The sequence below is a fragment of the Enhydra lutris genome, unplaced genomic scaffold, assembly GCF_002288905.1.
Source record: "Enhydra lutris kenyoni isolate GAN:26980312 unplaced genomic scaffold, ASM228890v2 scaffoldscaffold37, whole genome shotgun sequence".
NCBI classification, from domain to species: domain Eukaryota; kingdom Metazoa; phylum Chordata; class Mammalia; order Carnivora; family Mustelidae; genus Enhydra; species Enhydra lutris.
Window position 1 is genome coordinate 6,605,664 of NW_019154121.1, and position 15,060 is coordinate 6,620,723.

Sequence of the window (15,060 nt, forward strand, 5' to 3'; positions counted from 1 at the left end):
TTAATTTTTTCCCAATCTCCAAATTCAGGTTCTTTGGTTTAAGGAAAATTTTTAAGTTATTTCTTATTTCCTCTACTTTTTTCCTCTGTACATGAACTCCTGTTATTTGGATGTCAGACCTCATGGATTGGACCTTTAATTTTTGTAACTGTTCTTCTGTCAGTTTTCTGTCCTTTTATTACTACGCTTTGTCTTCTAAAAAACATCCTTATCTTTACCTTCCCAAACTCCTTCTGTTGTCTTTTCTATCTCTCTCAAAATTTTAATTTCCAACAGGTCATTTTTTTATCTCTTTTTTTGTGTGTGTATGTAGCTTCTTTTACCCCCCTCTTTGTGTCTTATTGTCTGTTCTTATTTCATGGCTGCATTTCTTCTATCTCTTTGAAAATATTAAAATGTCAATGGCTTTTGAAGAGTTATTCCCCCCCTGCATGGTCTGTGTTTCTTTGAAATTTCCTTTTATTAATTTTTTTGTTTCAGTTTCTATCTTTCAGGTTTAAGGCTTTCCTCAAATATCTGGTGATCCTTAGTAAGTGGTTTATAGAAGAATGTAACACAAAAACCCGTTTAGAACCTCAGAGTGCGTGGCGATTATGTTTTCCTACATGATGATCTGTCTGGGTTGCTTCTTGGGTGAGCCTCCAATGCTGGTATCTGGGGGGCTGTCATATTCAAGAGTGATGGATCTTCCAATCTTCCTCTTGGAGGGGACAGGCCCGGCTTTCCTACCACATGGAAAAAGTGTCCTGACATTTCTAATACCAACTTATAAAGTTTGCTAGGTCAGCTTGTTTTCCCTGTAACAACCACACTCAACAAATGCTGGAAATTGCCAGTCCAGAGACCATCTTTTTCACCTAGTCTAGAAAATGAAGCCTAGGTAAGAGTGGAACAGTAAACTGTTCCTAAAGGGAGGGAGGGGATCTGAGGTTCTAGCTGCTTCTTAGACAGACTTTCAAGAAATCCTAAGCCTTTTGGGTTTTGTAGAGATAATTGCATTGCCTCTTGGCTTTCCTCACTGCCAATTTAGGATTCAACTTCACAGGGTTTGATAAATCAGTTTCTACTTGTCTGTTTTTAAATTCTACTACTATCTTATCTCCTTTACCATTTTTCTCTCTTTGTAAATTATTTTGTGAACCAAAAATCCTGTTATTGTTACTTCATTGGAGTTTTGGAGGGAGCAAGTGAGTGTGCTTAAACCACTACTTTTATATCTTTTTGTTTTCCCCAATATATCTCTCAATATACCTAACCCAAACCCTGGGCTCAGTCACATTCTCTATCACTGACCCTTTATGCTCCTCCTCCCTAACTTCTCTAAGTTATAACCCCTGCCTTCCAGACAAACACCTTCCTTGAGAGATCCTTCCCCACCAACCCTAGGCCTCCCCACCAACTATATGTCTGGGCAATGTATTTGGTGCTTAATACAAACTGTTGAAGTGGGAGTTCTCCAGAATGTTCTACTTGACAGTTAGCTTTCACCTCTAATGGGTACTTGTCTAAAGTCATAAATTCCTTCCATGAGATGTGCTTGCTTCTCTTTCCAAGATATTTGTATGTTTCTGCCCCACAAATTTCAACATTCTCCTCTTGATAAAGTGCATGGAAAAGAGAAGGTAAAGAGGACTTTTCCTGTACACTTTGTGCCTCAAATGCTAATATTTGGTGTCTAGTTCCTATTCAGGAACATTCAGGAGTTTGGACATAGAGAAGACTCATGGTAGGAAATGTCAGGCATGAATAGCATAGATTAAATTGTGACAGATTGGGACTTGGACTCTTATTTTATTTTGGAGGGACGACTTGCCCTTTAAATCAACTTAAATGTCACATTATGAAAAAAAGTCACATTATGATTTCATTGTGACATACATTGAACATTGGAATATTAACCTCATTAGAGTATTTTCTGTTTACTTTCCTCTGTTACATGGATACAGTGGTATCTAACAACAGAGAGAGGCAGGAGCCAGAAGTCTTTTTTGAATCCCTTATCTCCAGGACATAGCCATTCTATGGAGTTTTGAGGCAAACATGCTTCTTTGAACTACAATAAATTTTGAATACTTTTTTTTTTTTTTTTTTTTGAGAGAGAGAGGGAGGGAGGGAGAGAACAAGCGGGAGAGGTATGGAGAGGGAGGGAGAATCTCAAACAGACTCTGTGCTGAGCATGGAGCCCAACGTGGGGCTCTGTTTCATGACTGTGAGATCATGACCTGAGCTGAAACCAAGAGTCAGGGGATTAACCAACCAAGCCACCCAGGCACCCCTAAATACATTTCTTGAGTAGTATGTAAGTCTGGTTCTTGGATTTTCCCAAAGATTCTAAACTACTTAATGCTTGGGGGGAAAAATAACATTTGCCCTAAAACAGTGAATTCTGTATAATGCACCTAAAGAACCCGGACCAGTACACTTCCTCTCCCTCATTCCCACTCCCCCAATCACTCTTTAAATATTTTAGCTGTTTCTTGCATTTTCTTTTTCCAATATTTCTAGACTTTTAGTTTTGGATATTATAGACAGTCATACTATAAAAGATGTAGATTTAACTCTCTTATGCTCCATCCCAACACAGACCTTCCCTACCCTATCCTCTCGTACAGTTGTATCAGTTTTTTTAGTTAAATCAAGTCTGTATTTTTACCGTGCAAAACTAGTTACAGTGGAGTCACGTCATACACTATGAGTGCATTTCCACATAATTTTATTCATTGGGGAGTTAGTAACTGTCTCATTGTTTCATTTGCTTGGTTTTATATGTATTTATTCATTCCCAAATTCATTTCCAGCAGTATAAATATCTTCCAAATACACAAAACACATCAGGTATTAAGTCAGATTTCTCTCTTCAGAAATAGTCTTCCTAGAGCCCTCCATATGCGTACTTGAATCTGGACTGCTTAGTCTTTAGACCACAGCATAGTCTGCAGCCTGGGGTTTCTATTTATCATAATCCTGGGATTCTCCTTCCCTGTTATGTTAGACCCCGGTTTCCTCTTGTCCCAGTATTTTTTCCAGGTTTACTCCCTTGGGTTGGTGGAGCATACCCACCAGGATCATCCTTTGAGGTTACATTAGAATTTATTAAGTAGCTCACAAAATCTCCAGAAGGACCAGAGAATAGGTTTTGGAGACTGTGCTCCTAGGAACAATACCCAAATTATCCAACAATCTATATTAAGGTATTGCTATACTTTCTTTGGTCCAAGGTACTAAAGACCATGAGAAATGGACCTTACCAACTACAGTCTGTGGCACGGCTGCCTCTGAAATCTGTCTCTCACCACCTCCTCCAGGAACAGATCCTGCATAAAATCAATTTTCTCACATTTCTTCAAATTGAGGTCTTCATGGAAGTGTCTGGTGGGAAGAGCCTAGGTCATATGTCTATGTCTTTGCTGAAACAGATCTTGGATAATTGAGTTCTGGCTTCAAACTTGGCAAGGCAGTGGTCCTAATATGTGAATTTCCCCAAATCTAAGAAGGGAATTCAAAGTTGGTCACAAATATAACAACTGTCTACTAAATTTTGCATGCCTGAAAAGGTCTTTTTTTTTTTTTTTTCCTACCTTTACTTTTCTCTTTTGGGATTCTGAAGATGAAACTTCTCCATTGAATTCTAGCTTCTAGAAATCCAAAACCAATGTGTTTTCTGATCCTTCTTGTGCAACCTGTTTTTACTCTCTTGACACTTTTAGGATATTTCTTTGCTCCTTATTTTCAGAGGTTTCATTAAGATAAGATTTGTAAGTCTTTTTTTTGTCAACTATTGAGCTAGACTTTCTGATATAGAAACTCATGTTCTTCATTGCTGTGAAACTTTCTGATAGCCATTTCTTTAATATATTTCTTCCCACTACATATTCAGTTCTCTCTCTCTCTCTCTGGAAATACAACTAGTTGGTTATTAAACCTCTTGGACTGATCCTCTCATTTTCTTATTTTTTCTCCTATTTTCCATCTTTTTGGTTTTTTGTTATATTTTATTTTCCAAATCTTTTAGCAATTATTTTTAATGTCCAGAAATTCTTTTTTGCTCTCTGAATATTCATTTTACTATGGATTTCTGATATTTTCCATGCCTGTAGGTTTTCTCTTCTCTCTCTAGAAGTATTAATTTTAGGGATCTTTAAAAGTTTCGATTGCTCTCTACATTGTATCTCTTTCCCCTGAATTCACCCTTTCACGATGTTTTGGTTTCTGTCTTTCATGTTAAGTGCTTTCCTCATAGTTATTCTTGCCTTATGTTTAAGAGTCAGGCACTGAAGAGTTGCATTTGCTATGTATGACTGGTAAGCTTCACTGAGAATGCTCTGACAGGGATCCAGTCATTTCCTTTGGGGATAGGGCAACTGTCAATACCTGAAGGTAAGAGTATGGTGAAAAACTTTAAATTGATGTATCAATTTCATTTGAAATTGGGGCTCAGGAATTTAATTTTCTGTTTTTGAGAAACATTAAATAACAGAGAAAATTGCATAAACCAAATTTGCATTCCAAACAGAATTGACATTCTTAGTATTTTGTCATATTTGCTTCAAGTGCGTTTTTTAAAAAACAGCTTTATTGAGATATAATTTACAGAACAAATATTTCATCCATGATTAGTGTACAATTCAATAATTTTTGGTATATTTACAAAGATGTACAACTATTACCATAATCTAGTTTTAGAACATTTGCAACACTCCAGAAAGAAACCTAATGCCCATTTTCAGTCATAACCCATTTCCACCCTCAGCTCCAGGCAACCACTAATCTATCTATAGATTTGCCTATTTTGGACATTTCATATATATAGATCATATGAAGTTTTTTGTGTCCGCCTTGTTCCACTTAGCAGGTTTTTGAGGTTCATCCCTGTTGCAACATGTATCAGTATTTTGTTTCTTTTTATGGTTGAATAATATTCCATTGTTATGAATATACCATATTTTAGTTATCCACTCATCTGTTGATAACATTTAAGTTGTCTTCATCTTTTGGCTATTATGAATAAGGATGTTATGAACATTCATGTACAAGACTCTGTGCGGACACATGTTTTTATTTTTCTTGTGTAGATACCTGGGAGTGGAATTGCTGGATCACATTGTAACACCTATGGTTTAATGTTTTGAGAAACTGCTACACTGTTTTTCTGAAGGGCCTGCAACATTTTAAATTTCCACCAGCAATATATGAGCATCCTTGTCTTAACATTCTCACCAACACTTGTTATTGTCTTTTTTTAAATAGTACTTCTAGTTCGTATGAAGTATCTTGTAGTTTTGATTTGTCTTTCCTTATTGACTAATTTGATGCTGAGCATTTTTTCCTATGTTCATTGCCATTCGTGTATCTTTACTGAAGAAATTTCTATTCAAATTCTTTGCTCATTTTTTGAGTTGTCTTATTATGGAGTTATAAGAGGTCTTTATATGTCTTGGTTCTAAGTCCCTGTTGAATATATCATTTGCAAATATTTTCTTCCAGTCTGTGGGTTATCATTTCTCTTTCTTATGTCTTTTGAAGTGGACAAGATTTGAATTTTGATGAAGTACAACTTATTGCTTGTGCTTTTGCCTAGCCCAAGGTCATACAGATATAATCCTGTTTTCTTCTAAGACTTTTATAGTTTTTGCTTACATTTAGGTCTCTGATCAATTTTGACTTAATTTTTGTATATGGCATGAGGTCGGGATCCAAACTCATTCTTCTGTATGTGGATATCCATTGTTCCAGCAACATTTGTTGAAAAAACTATTCTTTCACTGTTGAATTGTCTTGAAACCTTTGTTGAAATCAACTGGCCATATACGTAAAGGTTTATTTCGGGGTCTCAATTTCATTCCATTTAATTGTGTGTGTGTGTGTGTGTGTATACATACATATATATACATACACACACACACACACACTCATACCAATGTCTTAATTATAGCAGCTTTATAGTAAGTTTTAAAATCAGGAAGTGTGAGTCCTCTAAATTTTTTGTTCCTTTTCAAGATTGTTTTGGCGACTCCAAGTCATTGTGTTTATATATCAACTTTTAGTTTCCATGGTTGGGGGGGGCACAGAAGGAATTCTAATAGGATTGTACAGAACTCATAGATCAATCTGGAAAGTACTGCCATCTTAACAAAATTAAGTCTTCTGATCCATGAATATGGAATATCTTTCCATTTATTTAGCTCTTCTTTAATGTTTGGTAGTTTCCAACGTAGAAATCTTGCACTTTTGTTAAATTTACTCCTAAGCATTTTATTCTTTTGATGCAAACAGAATTGTTTTCTTAATTTCATTTTCAATTCAGATTGCTCATTGCTAGTGTACAGAAATCAACTGATTTCTATATAATGGTCTTGCATCCTGAAATCTTGCTGAACTTACTCATTCTAGTAGTCCTTTAGTGGTTCCTTAAGATTTTCTCTATACAAAATCATGCCATCTGTCAATAAAGATAATTTTATTTCTTCCTTTCCAACTTTGATGCCTTTTTTTTCTTGCCTAAATGCCCTAGATTAGAATCTTCAGTGTATGTTGAATAGAAGTAGTGAGAACAGACATCCTAAAGAATCTTATTCCTGCTTCAAGTATTTTTAAATAGAAGAAATAAATGTTTCAGATGATGTAAACCCCAAATCCTAATCTGCTTTTCCTCTCCAGCCCCATAAACAACAACAATTATGAATTTGGTGCATTTCTGATTGGTAGATGTCTTTTCACTTGTATGTGTATATGTGTTGTGTATCAACTAATAATATGAAGTATTGTTTTGTGTATCTGTTATTTTATATAAATTTCATTACAAATATGCTATTTTTTCAATTTTTAAATTCAACATTATTTCAATTCATATATACATATATATGTGTATATAGTCTGTCATAAGAATATATTTAACACATTTCTCTATTAGTTGGTATTTAGATTACTTCCACTGTTTTTTATTATAAACAATGCTGCATTAAAAACCTTTTACATGTGTTCTTAAAAATTGTATGTGAAAATTTATCTAGGACATACTTTTAGGTGATACAGAAAGTACATTTTGTATTTTATTAGGCATGGTCAAATTGCTTTACCTAGTGATTTTCATAATTAACATATGCACTAGCAGAGGAAGAGAATTTCTCCATACCCCCAGATGCACTTGATAATGTCAAAGCTTTAGTTAACTATCTGATTGGCAAAGTAACATATCCCCTTTTATTTTATTGTGTGGGCTTGTTTCCTGATGAGGTGACATGCTTTTTCATTGATTATTGACCTTCTGTGGGTTTCAGTTTTATGAATTACCAGTTACATCCTTTGCTCATTTTTTCAGTTAGTTTTGTTTTTCTACTGATTTTGTAAGAATTCTTTAAATTCTTTAAATGTCTTTAAAAGTGATACCAATGCTATGTCTACTGTATTGGTGTAAGTATCCTACCTCATCCTACCATCTCTATTTAAATTTGCTTATGGCGGTTTTAGTTATTTTGAAAAATCAAACTTAATAAAACTTGTTAATCTTTTCCACTATGATTTGTTTACTTATGCCCTGTTTAAGTTACCCACTGTTTCTTGAAGTCACAAAGATTTAATTTTCTTTTGTTTTCTTTGTATTTCATCTTTATCTGTTTCATTCATTTAGAATGTTGTGTCACTGCAGTTGGGAGGTAGGGATATATATTGTTATTTTTGCTTTTGTTTTTTTAAGAAATCTAATTGTCTACCACCATTTCCCCCACTGAGTTGGAATCCTCCACTCTCATATTCCAAGTTCCATTATAAGCATGGATCTCTTTCTAAACTTTCCATTCAAGTCCATCAAGTGGCCCATTTCTGTGCTGAGCCTACACCATTTCAATTATAATAGCTTTACAATTACTATTGATAATTGGTAAGGCAAGTCCCTATGTACTTTTCCAGAATTAATTTGGGTAGATTAGTAGAGTTAAATTTCAGCATTAATTTTAGGACACATTTTTCAGTTTCTGCAAAAATCCTATTGATTTGAATTGAAATTTTATGAGTTAGAGAAAAATCTGAGGTACACATAGCTCCCATACTGAGAATTCCCATTCATTAACTGGTATTTCTCCATTTACTCAGATCTTGTACATATTTCAAAAGAGTTTCAGAATTTTATACATAATGTATCTGTTGCTTTAGATACATTCTTAAGATCATCTTAGTTTTTTGAGTGTATTGTGATGACACTTTTTTCTGTTAATTTTCATTATTTTTAAACTATATATTGTTTCACTTTTACCTCTTTTTCCTGTTAGTTATACTAGCCTGACCACTGACTCTAGAGTGTTCTGTATTTCCACACAGATGGTGATATTTTACGGAAAAAAAAAAAAAAAACCCACAAAAATTATTTCTCTTCTTTTCCAGTAGTCATAGCTTTTTTCTTTTTTCTTCTTTCTTTCTTTTTTTTTTTTTTTTTTTTTGAGCTGGACAGGAATGGAAGTCTTACATAATTAGATATGATCTCTAGTAAAATAGTGAATGTTTACTGATTTAGTAGAAATTCTGCATTTATTTCAGATTTTATTAAGAGTGGTTCTTAACTTTAAATTACATCATATCATTTATCACCTAATCTGACACACTTTTGAGAGTGACAGGGACCCAAGAAAGATAGACATAAACCAGGACTCTACTAACTGACCAAATATTTGAATATTTGAACAATATACATCGTATAGAATATAGAACAATATAGAATATTTGAACAATGCAATCTAAAAATTGACCTAATGGGCATATATCAAACTTTATACTCCCAAACCACAAAATGTAATTTTTTTTCAAGCACTATGGAAACTTTACAAAATTGACCATAAAACTGTGGCAATAAAACAAGTTTTAACAAATGTCAAAGGGCTAAAAGCAGGCAGGACATAATTAGAAACAATAAAGTTAAAAATTAATACTAAAAAGACATGTAGAAAACACTCAATTTTATCAAATTAAAAATAAATTTCTATACAAACCTTTAATCAGAAAGAAATAAAGATGAAATTAGGAACTACTTTATGGGTATTCTGCATTTCTTGTGGGATACTGGTAAAACGTATTAAAAGGAAGATTTAAAGGAAACAAAAGAAGTCTGAAAAATTCCATCTCAGGAAGTTAGAAAAAAAGCAAAAAAAAAAAAAAAAGGTAGAAGAAGAAAATAATAAAAATACAACCAGAAATTGATGAAATATAAAACCAATATAAAATAGAGAGAATGAACAAAACCAAAAGTTGGTTTTTTTGAAAAGCTGAATAGAATCGACAAACCTCTGGTGAAAAGAGTTTTTTTTTTTATATATTTTATTCATTTATTTGAGACAGAGAGAAAGAGCATAAAAGGGGGAGAGGGAGAGGGAGAGGGAGAAGCAGACTCCCCACTGAGCCAGGAGTCCGATGCAGGACTGGATCCCAAGTCCCTGGGATCATGACCTGAGCTGAAGTCAGATGCTTAACCATCTGAGCCACCCAGGCTCCTCACGTCTGGTGAAAACAGCAAAGACCAAAAATAGAAGGCACAAATAACCAATATCACTAAAGATAAAAAAATCATCACTATAACAATGGCAGACATTTAAAAAAAAAAAAGGAAAAAGGTAGTATAAACAACTTTAACCCAATCAATATATTTTAAAATTCAGATAAAACAAATTCTTAGAAAAACATAATAACAAAATGGACACAAGAAGAACTAGAACACTAAGTACATCTATAACTCTCTTCACAAAGAAAATTCGAAGCCCAGATGACCTAATCAGCAAATTCTACCAAACATTCAAAGAAGAAATAACACCAACCTTAAACAAATTTCCCCAAAGAGACAAATTTCCAACACATTTTATGTTACAAATTTTATGATATAAGTCTCCAACGAGGACACTATGAGAAAGGAACATAATGGGCTAATCTCACTTACGAACATAGATATAAAAGTCCTAAAGAGAATTTGAGTAAACTGATTCCTGCAATAAATTCATCATGATCGAGATGGGTTTATTTCAAGAATGAAAGGTTGACAGTTAAGCAAAAAAAAATTAATATGTAACACACTAACAGAATAAAAGAGAACCTCACTAGATGTAGGAAAGTGATAAAACTCACCATCCATTTAGCAAACTAAAAATTTTAGGGAAATTTTATTGAATAAAATGCATCTACCCTAAACCTTCAGGAAACATCATACTTAAGAAGGAAAAGTTAAAAGTTTTTCCTTTCTGATCAGGAAAAAGACAAGGATGATTGTGATTTCTTTATTCAACATTGCCCTGGATGTCCTATCCAACATAAGACATCAAAGAAAAAAAAGAGGGGGAGGGGAAAGATTGGAAAGGAAGAAACAAATTGTCATTATTCCCAGATATCACTGCATATGTGAAAAATCCAAAAGACCTATAAATAAGCTATTTTAATTAATAAGAGGGTTTGGAAAGGTCTCTGAATTTAAAATAGCAATATATAAAAAACAATTTATATATACCAACACCAATTAGACAGCAAAATTTAAGAACAAGGCCATTTACAATAGTATTAAAAATTAAGCGGCTGAGGCTAAAGCTAACAAAATTTTGCAAGACTTCTGTAAAGATAGTAACACAAATTACTTAGAGGCAATTAAAGTAGACTTAAGTGAATCAAAAGACATAACGTATTAATAGATTTAAAGGTTCAATATTGTTGAATTGTCAATTCTTCTTATATTGATCAATAGATTCAATGTTATTCTAATCAAAATCCCAAAAGTATTTTTGTAGAACATACATACTTTATATTGAGGCACAAAGGGCCAGGAATCATAAAAGAGAGACAAGACTAGAAGACTTGCTTTACCAGATTTCAAGCCCCCTCTGTCACACTATGCACAAAAATGAATTCCTAGTGGGACTGTGTAGGCTATAACTATAAGACTTTCAGAAAATAATATCCAAGAATATTTATATAACTGTAAAGTAGGGAAGATTTCTCAATACCATGCACGAAATAGAAAGGAAAAGACCAATCAATCAAAATACCCAAATATTAAAGACTTTTTATATGTCGAAATATACCAAAACGAGGAGCCAAGAAATGGAAAATACACATGTAGCACAAACAAGTGACAGAACTGACGTCTAAGGTATTAAGAGCTCCGAGGAACCAATAGAAAAAAGACTTAAAGAGATACGTCACAAAAGAAATCCAAATGGACATTAAACATATGTAAAGTGATTGGTAATCAAGAAAATGCAAATTCAGACCTCACTAAGAGATTACTATCACCCACCAGGTGAGTGGAAAGCTGGATAGTATCAAGTGTGGTGCAACTATGGAACAAGAACAAGAATGGGATATATACAAATGAAATGTACACACATGCATCTCTGCACATTCATAAGAAGGTTCATAGTAGCCTTATTTGTAACACCCATACTGGAAAACACAACTGTTAGAATAAATAACATATATGTGTATTTTTACACAATGAAATTCTATGTAGTCTACTACAGCTACACAATATACACAATTCATTCATATAAACATTTTGAACACTTTACATAAAGTTCAAAATTTTCAAAACTAAATATTATCATTAAGAAATATATATAGGCATTCATTGAAACTTATTTGGGTGCTATTTGATTAAAATTTGTAAATCTTCAATGTTTATTAAATATGATGTGTGTTCTCTTGTTTTAAAGGATTTTCTATAAATCTATAAACCTATAAATGCAATATATAAATATATATGCATATATAAATGCAATAAGGATATTTATCTATACACACAATGCATCAATGTTGTTAATCTGTCTGCTTGACCTATCAATCTGACAAAAACGTCCTTTAAAAAAATTCCCATTGTAATTGTGTTTTTCCTTTTAATTCTTTATTTTTGCTTTATTTTTCCAGACTATGTAATAGTTGCATACATTTTCATGACCATAATATTTTCCTAGTGGATTTTTCTTTATGATTCGATAAAGATGGCCCTATTCATGTCCTTGTTAATGCTATTCTGTTTAAAAAATCCTTTTGATAATTCATGTTGCTACATAGTTTTTGGTTGGAATTGCTTAGAATTTGCCTGGTATGCCTATTTTTCCCCATTTTAGTTGCTTAGTTTTAACTGTTTTTTAATATGTTCATTTTTAACTATCTAGATAATTATGGGCTGGCCAACTAATGAGGTAGCCGTATGCTCAGATTATGTAAAAGGTGGTTAAAGTGTACTATTATCTAGTAAGCTAGCCTGGACCAGCAGCAAATTTCATTTTGAAGCTGGGTCATCTGTCCGGGCCCCAGAGCACCTTCATTTAAAATCAGGAATTTGTTGGTGTAAGGCAAGCTACTTTTTTTCCCTATTCTTGTCAAAACAAAGTTTCAGCTTTTGTCTTAGAAAATTGATCATTTTTTACCTAAAAAATTTAAACAAATGCCATTATGTTTATATATTTATGTTTACTTTTAAATGTGATTTCTGACTTGTGACCACTGGGTTTTTCCCCTTTCTTATTAAAAGCCTCAAGGAAACATTTTCAAGTAAAGTTTTCAGCTTGTGGGTTGGTAACTTGGTAAACAAGAGGGTTTACTGGAATTGGGGACAATGATTCAATTGAAAGAAGAGGGAGGTTGGGTTAAATTACAGTTGTAATTGGACTGGGGGTAGGGCTGACCGAATTAGAATTTTGATAATACATATGTAGCCTGATAGCCATATGACTTCTCATTTAGTGATTCTTTCCTGAAAAGAAACCATCTTTCTTGACGTATCTTCATGTCAAACCTGGATTTCAGACTAGCCGAATGTAAATTACTTTTTTCTCCTTTAAAATATAAAAGAGATTAAGGCAACAACTTTTTACATCAAAATGTGATTTTTTTCTTCTTAAAACTCATTCACTCACCATCTCACTCATTTATTCATCCATCCATTCATTCATTTACTTATTTGGAAAAAATTTGTGGGCACCTCTTGGTGTCAGGCACTATTTTAGATGCTTGGCCTACATCACTGGGATAAACAAAGATTCTGCTCTGGTAGAATTTGTATTTTACATGGAATAGGTAGAGAAGGAAATAATACACATAACTTAAATTACACAGGATCATGGAAGATGATACATGCTATGTAAAAAAAAAAAAAAGCATAGCAGAATAAGCAAGATAAGGAGTACAGGATGTTGGGGGACCAAAGGGGAGGATGGTCGCAACTTTAAATAGGGCTGTCACGGTTGGGTGACCTCATTTAAACAGAGACCTGAATAAGACAAGTAAGAGGGCTCTTGGCCAAGGAATAACTAATGCAAGGGCCCTAAGGCAGGAGCTATGAGCAAATAGCACCAGGAAGGCATGTAGCCTAGAGAGGCATGAGGAAGAGAGGAAATCAGTTAGGTAGGGGAGAGTCTTGCAGGTCACTGTGAGCACCTTTTATTTTTACTAAGAGAGAAATAGGGAGCCAATGCCTGTTGTCTAACTAGATCCCCTTTTCTCCTGATCCCATACAATTGTATTGTTAATATTTAAAAATTATTGCCAATCTGATACTATAATGTGATAATTCATTATTGGTTTACTTTCATTTTCCTCACTGGGAGGTTGCATGTATTTTATACTTATTGTTTCTTTGGAATTGATTTCTTTGAATGGCCGGTTTATATTCTGTGCCCATTTTTTAAATTGGGTTATTTGTATTTTGATATATTAGTATATTAGTATGTTATATTAGTGTATTAATAGTAGCAGTAGTAGTAACCTTTTATACATTATAGGCATTACAAAATTTACCTGTTCATCTTTTGACTTTGTTTTGAACATCTTCTGCAAAAATATTAAAATTTTGTATAGATAAATTTTTACAATTCTTTTATAGCTCTTAGGTGTTCTGCCTTGCTCAAACGATCTTTACAAACTCTAGGCTATACAACTAGTTCTTAAGTTTCTTAGATTTTTAAGGTTTCTTTTTTCCTTTTGGATATTTAATTCAGCAGGACATAGTGTCTGTAAAAGCTTTTTTTTTTAAATTTTTTAAGATTTTATTTATTTATTTGACAGAGAGAGATCACAAGTAGGCAGAGAGGCAGGCAAAGAGAGGAGGAAGCAGGCACCCACAGAGCAGAGAGCCCAACGTGGGGCTTGAACCCAGCACCCCAGGATCATGACCTGAGCCAAAGGCAGAGGTTTTTAACCCACTGAGCCACACAGGCACCCGTCTGTGGAAGCTCTGAAGCTGGAACTCCTACATTACATCGTGCTACAAGGATAGTCAGTTTTGCAAACATAGTTATTATATAAAACATCCTTTTCACACTGAATTAAAATCCTACCTTTGTCATTAAAATGAAGGAGTTTTTAAGGTTAAGCTATATTACATCATATCCAAAACCTGGTAAGACAATCTAGAAGGGATGGTTTCATAGATTACAGGAGAGAGAAAATATAGCAGGATGCCAGTTAATAAGAAGATTAGAGGGAGTGGGACCCAGACCATAAGGGAGAGGGCTTAGGTCACCTCATCTCTCTCTGCTAACCCACAGAAAGCTGAGGGTATGGGCACAGTCATAGGCAGCTTGCTAGATCTGCTGAAGAGCACATGAGAAATCCTTATTTAAGAACTTTTATTTTCCCAGAGAAGTCAGAAGATCATCCATTACTCAGGAAGAGGATGAGAAGGGAAAAGAGGGTGGAAGAGGGGCGTAGATTTGAAGAAAGAAGGGAATGTGGGAAATTCTATCATTGCAGAGCAGGAAAATAAAACAATTAGAAGAGTATAAGTGGTTTGGCAGGCAGAATTTAGGGCACAACTGGATTTCTGTGGTAATGGGTTTCAAAGGAGAATTCTTGGGAGGCTATATATGATTTTTGCTAGGAAAGATAGCTAATAAGGTGAATTTTAAGTTTTTGGTAAACTTTTAGTTTCTTTTGCTAATATTTTCGAACCATTTAAGTCAAAGGCTTTTAGTTTCATTTATTAGTACTTTAAAATCACTTAAGGAAAAGCTTTTTAAGTTTGTTTTCTAATTAATACTTTCAGACTGTTTTAAGTCAAAGCTTTTCATTTTGTGGGCTGATCATGTTGTATGTCGG